The sequence below is a fragment of the Gobio gobio genome (genome assembly GCF_949357685.1).
Source record: "Gobio gobio genome assembly, chromosome: 3".
Taxonomy (NCBI): domain Eukaryota; kingdom Metazoa; phylum Chordata; class Actinopteri; order Cypriniformes; family Gobionidae; genus Gobio; species Gobio gobio.
In genome coordinates, this window is record NC_137099.1 from 40,909,583 (window position 1) to 40,916,120 (window position 6,538).

The following is a 6,538-nucleotide window of genomic DNA, read 5'->3' on the forward strand; positions in this document are numbered from 1 at the left end:
GTATTTTTCACACAATTTACTTATCTGTATACTGCTGTCTTCACTGTCCTCAAAACGGCTTGAAAGATTTCCCTGTTCTATGAAGTCCCTCCTTCAGAAACACGTAACGAGTTCTGATTGTGCCAGCGGTTCCCGTGTTGTGATTCGACAGCAGCTTAGGGCACGCAGAGCGCACGTTACCGGAAAGGTCACGCCTCTCACCATAACGGGGATGCATGCGCTCAATGATCTCTAAGTACAGCGTCCCTGGGAAAGCCAAACAAAGGTGACTTGACTCCGGGATGAAAATAACAGCGTCTCGACGACATGGCAACAAACAAACTATATGAACGCAACCGAACGCAACACTTCCTATTCTCCACGCGGGAGCAACAAGACCACGCCCCCTTTTCCGTGTGTTCTTGTGGGCGGAGGTTAGTCGACATACTGCTCTACTGATGTAATTAAAGCAGGAAATACCAGGATGTAGTCCTAACCGGCCGTTCGCTGTAGGCTTTGAAAGGGAACTTCTGTTAAATAAAATATCTCGCTTGGCATTGAACTTTGAGCATTATAATTTTACAGGTATTATAAATGCTCTAACAGCAACATTACACACTAACTAAAGTTTGAAAAATGGGATCACGAAGAACATGACCTTTAAATTATTTGACTTGTTGTATAGGCACATTATTATAGACATCCAGTTTAATATAGTATCTACAGACCTACTTTTACTCTGCATTGTGAAGAGCCAGGGTCAAGGTCACCACACTTCTGAATGGTTGGTGCCAGTTTTCATAATGCATTTCATAATGGTACAGTGAGGAAAATAAGTATTTGACTGCCTGCTATTTTGCAAGTTCTCCCACTTAGAAATCATGGAGGGGTCTGAAATTGTCATCGTAGGTTCATGTCCACTGTGAGAGACATAATCTATAAAAAAAATCCAGAAATCACAATGTATGATTTTTTAACTATTTATTTGTATGATACAGCTGCAAATAAGTATTTGAACACCTGTCTGACCTGTTAGTCTGCCTTTAAAATGTCCACCTCCACTCCATTTATTATCCTAAATTAGATGCATCTGTTTGAGGTCATTAGCTGCATAAAGACACCTGTCCACCCCATACAATCAGTAAGAATCCAACTACTAACATGGCCAAGACCAAAGAGCTGTCCAAAGACACTAGAGACAAAATTGTACACCTCCACAAGGCTGGAAAGGGCTACGGGGAAATTGCCAAGCAGCTTGGTGAAAAAAGGTCCACTGTTGGAGCAATCATTAGAAAATGGAAGAAGCTAAACATGACTGTCAATCTCCCTCGGACTGGGATCCATGCAAGATCTCACCTTGTGGGGTCTCAAAGATCCTAATAAAGGTGAGAAATCAGCCCAGAACTACACGGGAGGAGCTGGTCCATGACCTGAAAAGAGCTGGGACCACCGTTACTGTTGGTAATAAGACGTCATGGTTTGAAATCATGCATGGCACGGAAGGTTCCCCCTGCTTAAACCAGCACATGTCCAGGCCCGTCTTAAGTTTGCCATTGACCATTTGGATGATCCAGAGGAGTCATGGGAGAAAGTCATGTGGTCAGATGAGACCAAAATAGAACTTTTTGGTCATAATTCCACTGAACGTGTTTGGAGGAAGAAAAATGATGAGTACCATCCAACACCATCCCTACTGTGAAGCATGAGGGTGGTAGCATTATGCTTTGGGGTGTTTTTCTGCACATGGTACAGGGCGACTGCATGACCGGGGCCATGTATTGCGAGATTTTGGGGAACAAGCTCCTTCCCTCAGTTAGAGCATTGAAGATGGGTCGAAGCTGGGTCTTCCAACATGACAATGACCCGAAGCACACAGCCAGGATAAGCAAGGAGTGGCTCTGTAAGAAGCATATCAAGGTTCTGGCGTGGCCTAGCCAGTCTCCAGACCTAAACCCAATAGAGAATCTTTGGAGGGAGCTCAAACTCCGTGTTTCTCAGCGACAGGCCAGAAACCTGACTGATCTAGAGAAGATCTGTGTGGAGGAGTGGGCCAAAATCCCTCCTGCAGTGTGTGCAAACCTGGTGAAGAACTACAGGAAACATTTGACCTCTGTAATTGCAAACAAAGGCTTCTGTACCAAATATTAACATTGATTTTTTCAGGTGTTCAAATACTTATTTGCTGCTGTATCATACAAATAAATAGTTAAAAAATCATACATTGTGATTACTGGATTTTTTCTTTTTAGATTATGTCTCTCACAGTGGACATGCACCTACGATGACAATTTCAGACCCCTCCATGATTTCTAAGTGGTAGAACTTGCAAAATAGCTGGGTGTTCAAACACTTATTTTCCTCACTGTAGGTGTCACTTTATAAGTGACATTTTCTCTAATGCTAGTTTACAATTATGAAATACCTGATTTCTAAGTGTCAGTTTGTGATGGCACACCCCTGCTGGTTGGTACCATTTTAAGAGTGTTACACTTTTTAGTTGTGGCCACTAATCTAAATCTCTTTTATAATTCTAATGACACTGCTGAATTGACAATCCTTTGCAAAAAGAAAAAAAAAGTTGAGTTATCAAAACAACTGTATTTACAATATGTATTTTTATACATTGTACAAATTATTTAAATAAAAGAAACGTATAATACTAAATATAAATTAGGGCTGTAAAGCGATAATTAAAAAAAAAAAAAAATTATTTTACATGTTGTGCCGTTTCATGAATCTAATTTGGCTGAGAAATTACCAATTCGTTAAATGATTAATTATTTTAACTAGTGCTGGGGTAAAATGAATCGGGATTAATCGCATCCAAAATAAAAGTTTGTGTTTACATAATATATATGTGTGTGTACTGTGTATAATTATTATGTATATATAAATACACACACATGCATGTATATATTTAAGAAAACCGTTATATTTTTATTTAAAATATATATATATATATTTATATACAAGATACATTATATATATGCATGTGTGTGTATTTATATATACAAATTAATTATACACAGTACACACACGTATATTATGTAAACACAAACTTTTATTTTGGATGCGATTAATCATGATTATTTATTTCCCCAGCACTAATTTTAACACATTATTTACCATAACTAATTCATTCAAATAAATAAAAAGATCAACAGCCATGATATGAATACATACAACATGATGCAATCCATCGGCACATGTCACAAGTTTTAGTGGCACATGCCAATGACAATGGGACGTGCCACTAAGCATAGCGGCATGTGCCAACAGAGTGGTGCAGGTATGATGTCAGTACCCGGAAGTCTAATTCGCCGCTGGTTTCTTCGAGATTTTCCTATGGGATTGTATAACGTGGTTTTTCAATGTATGGGTAAAAAATGCCTGTGGTAAACATCACTTGACGATGCTTTGACGTTTTGTCCTACAACATACACTGCACACACTCACACCCCAAACTTTCTTATCTAGTTACTTACTAAAAACATACATTTTCAAAAATGTACATTGAACTTCTTCAAAATTATCATTTTTACTCTGGGTGTGTGTAATTTACATTGTAGAACAAAATGTCAAAGTATCGTTAAGTTATGTTTACCGCACACTTTATTTTACACATAAATCCCATTATAAAACCCTATAGGAAAATTTTGAAGGAACCAGGAATCTTTGCGTAAGATGCCATGCCACTAAATGTTAATACTGCCTCTCTTCCATCTGCTGTGAAATTTGGAATGTTTGGGACAACAGTTTAGGACCCAAGACCAGGTGTGAAGAATGACGACCAAGAATCAGAAGTGCGATTCAAATTTTTTTTTTCTTCTGAAGAATAGTTTGCAGTTTCATTAGCAGAGGTCAGCTTCAGGTCTCTCAGGGAGTTTGTAGGCCGCGCTCTGCGTACATTCAGTTTCTCAACACAATTAAACACTTTTCAAGGTCTAGCTACTTCATTATTGCAGGTTGAATGATTCTGATTGGCTATGAGAAAATAGATAATCATAGTACATTTTCACACATCAACTGATAGGCAGAAGCATATCGCCATGGATCAAACTGCTGACGCTGGAACCCCGGAATTAGGCCAGTTGTGACCTTCCAGGACGTGAATAGAAGCCAGCTTGTCTGGAACAATCTCCCTAGGATGCCCGTTGTCCACCTCCAATACTGAACTGTAACAAAGAATACTAGTGCACACATAGATTAGATACACAGCTTCTTCAAGGTTGGAGTTGCTCTAGCTCTGACCAGAAACTTTCCCAAAACATACTGATAGAATGTTCTTTCTCTCAGTAAGGGGTACAGACAATATTCATCTTTATTCTCTAGCGATGGAAGATGCAAAGTAAAATAAAACCTTATAAAATTAATAAAATGTAATATAAAATAAATATAAACAAAAGCTCTAGTGGTGTTACAGTTAAAAGGAATGAAACAAATGAAAGACAAATCCATATTTCATCTCTGGAAGCCGGGCTGAATGAGTAAGCTCTGTTACTGCAATCCTAGCCATTGCTAGACCCTCAGTCCCTCCTCAGAGGCAAAATACGAGGGTCTGCGTCATGTCCAGCACGTCGTCACTTGACACTATAAAACCCTTTGAGACAAATGAGAATGCGCATTTTGAACTACCTCGACGACTGGCTCATTCTGGCCCGGTCAGAGGCGTAGTTAGAATTTCCCAAATCTGTTCTTCTCAGCCATCTAGAATGCCTGGGACTCAGAATAAACACAGCCAAAAGCCTTTTGTTTCCTAGGCAGAGAATCTCTTTCCTGGGAGCGATTTTAGACTCAACCCAAATGAGGGTATGGCTGTTGAACGAACGCTCTCTGACTATCCAGCAGCTTGCGCAGTCGTTCAAAATGGGAACCAACATACCACTAAGAACCTTTAAGAGGATGCATGGGTCTTATGGCCTCAGCCTCCCCAGTACTTCCGCAGGGTATGCTGCACACGTGCCCCCTGCAGTACTGGCTGAAACCACGGGTTCCTACCCACGCTTGGCACTCAATACCTCAAGACCTTCCTGCCTCGTCTTTCGGGTCATCATGTCTTGGTCCGCACTGACAACACGACAGTGGTTTCCTACATAAACCGCCAGGGCGGGCTCAGATCGATACGGCTCTACCAGGTGGTCAGAGGTCTCCTTTTATGGGCAGAGGGCAACCTGCACTAGATGAGAGCGGTGCATGTGCCGGGCAACCCCAGGGGAATGGACCCTCCATCCCCAGACGGTTCAGATGATGTGGGAAGTTTTCAGGAGGGCAGAGGTAGACCTATTCGCCTCCGAAGACAATGCTCATTGCTCAGACATGGGTATGTGCCCAAAGTGCTTTCAACACCATTTAGAACACAAGTGATTACCCTCTCCGCCCTTCCCCCCATGGAGGACGAGAGACAATTACACCTGCTCTGCCCAGTCAGGGCACTCAGGATATATTTTGAGCAATCCTCCCACTTCAGACAGTCGGAGCAGCTCTTTGTGAGTTTTGGTGGCCGCACGGTCGTCCAGTCACCAAACAAAGCCTATCCTAATCCAAATATGATTCTATGGACCTACAATGCCCCATAGGTGTCAAAGCTCACTCCATCAGAGGCATGGGCTCTTCCTGGGCGTGGTCCAGCAGAGTTTCTATCGATGATATTTGTAGGCCGGCAGGTTGGTCCTCACGGTCTACATTTACCAGATATTACAACCTGGAGGTCCCTGCTTTGCAGGCACAAATACTTGGTGTATAAATGAGAGGGCAGGCAGCCTCTATGAGCCCGCTTCTCGCTAAGCGACTTTTTGGAGCCTTTGCTCTTACGCTCCAGCGTTTATTCTGTTCCTCTAGCCCAGTTTGCAAAGGAATGTATCAAGATATGTCATAACTCTGGTCTGGGGCCTTTCATTCAGCGCTCTAGTGTGAGGGAGTACATATCGTTACGCTTTCATAAGCACGACGGGATTACATAGGTTCCCCATGGCGTCTTTGATGCATTACGACTAAACTGTTGGAAAGGGAACGTACTCGGTTATGTATGTAACCTCGGTTCCCTGAGATAAGGGAACGAGTACTGCGTAAGACTGCCGTGCCATGATGCTAAAGTCTGGCGACAGTCGCTTAAGTCATTAAACCGGAGTATATGGCCATGCGAACGTCTTTTACAGGCAGATGCTCCCCTCACTTGGTGGGTTCTGCGCTCAGCTTCGCAGGCTCAGCACCGATTGGTTCGTGCAGTTACACAGCTCTGCCATTGATTCATGCAATTCCCACTGGCCAGCCAATAGCGCGCAAGAGCCCTCTTCACTGCTATGGCTGTGCAGAAGCACTGCGTGATTTTATAAGCTTTCAGTAAAATCGAGAAACAGGAGTTACCCCATGGCGTCTTCGACGCAGTACTCGTTCCCTTATCCCAGGGAATCGAGGTTACATATGTAACCGAGTACGATATTTCTGGCAGTAACCAACAATACATTGTATGGGTCAAAATTATAGATTTTTCTTTAATGACAAAAACCATACTAATTATGAATTAATATGATATTAAAGATCATGTTCCATGAAGATATTT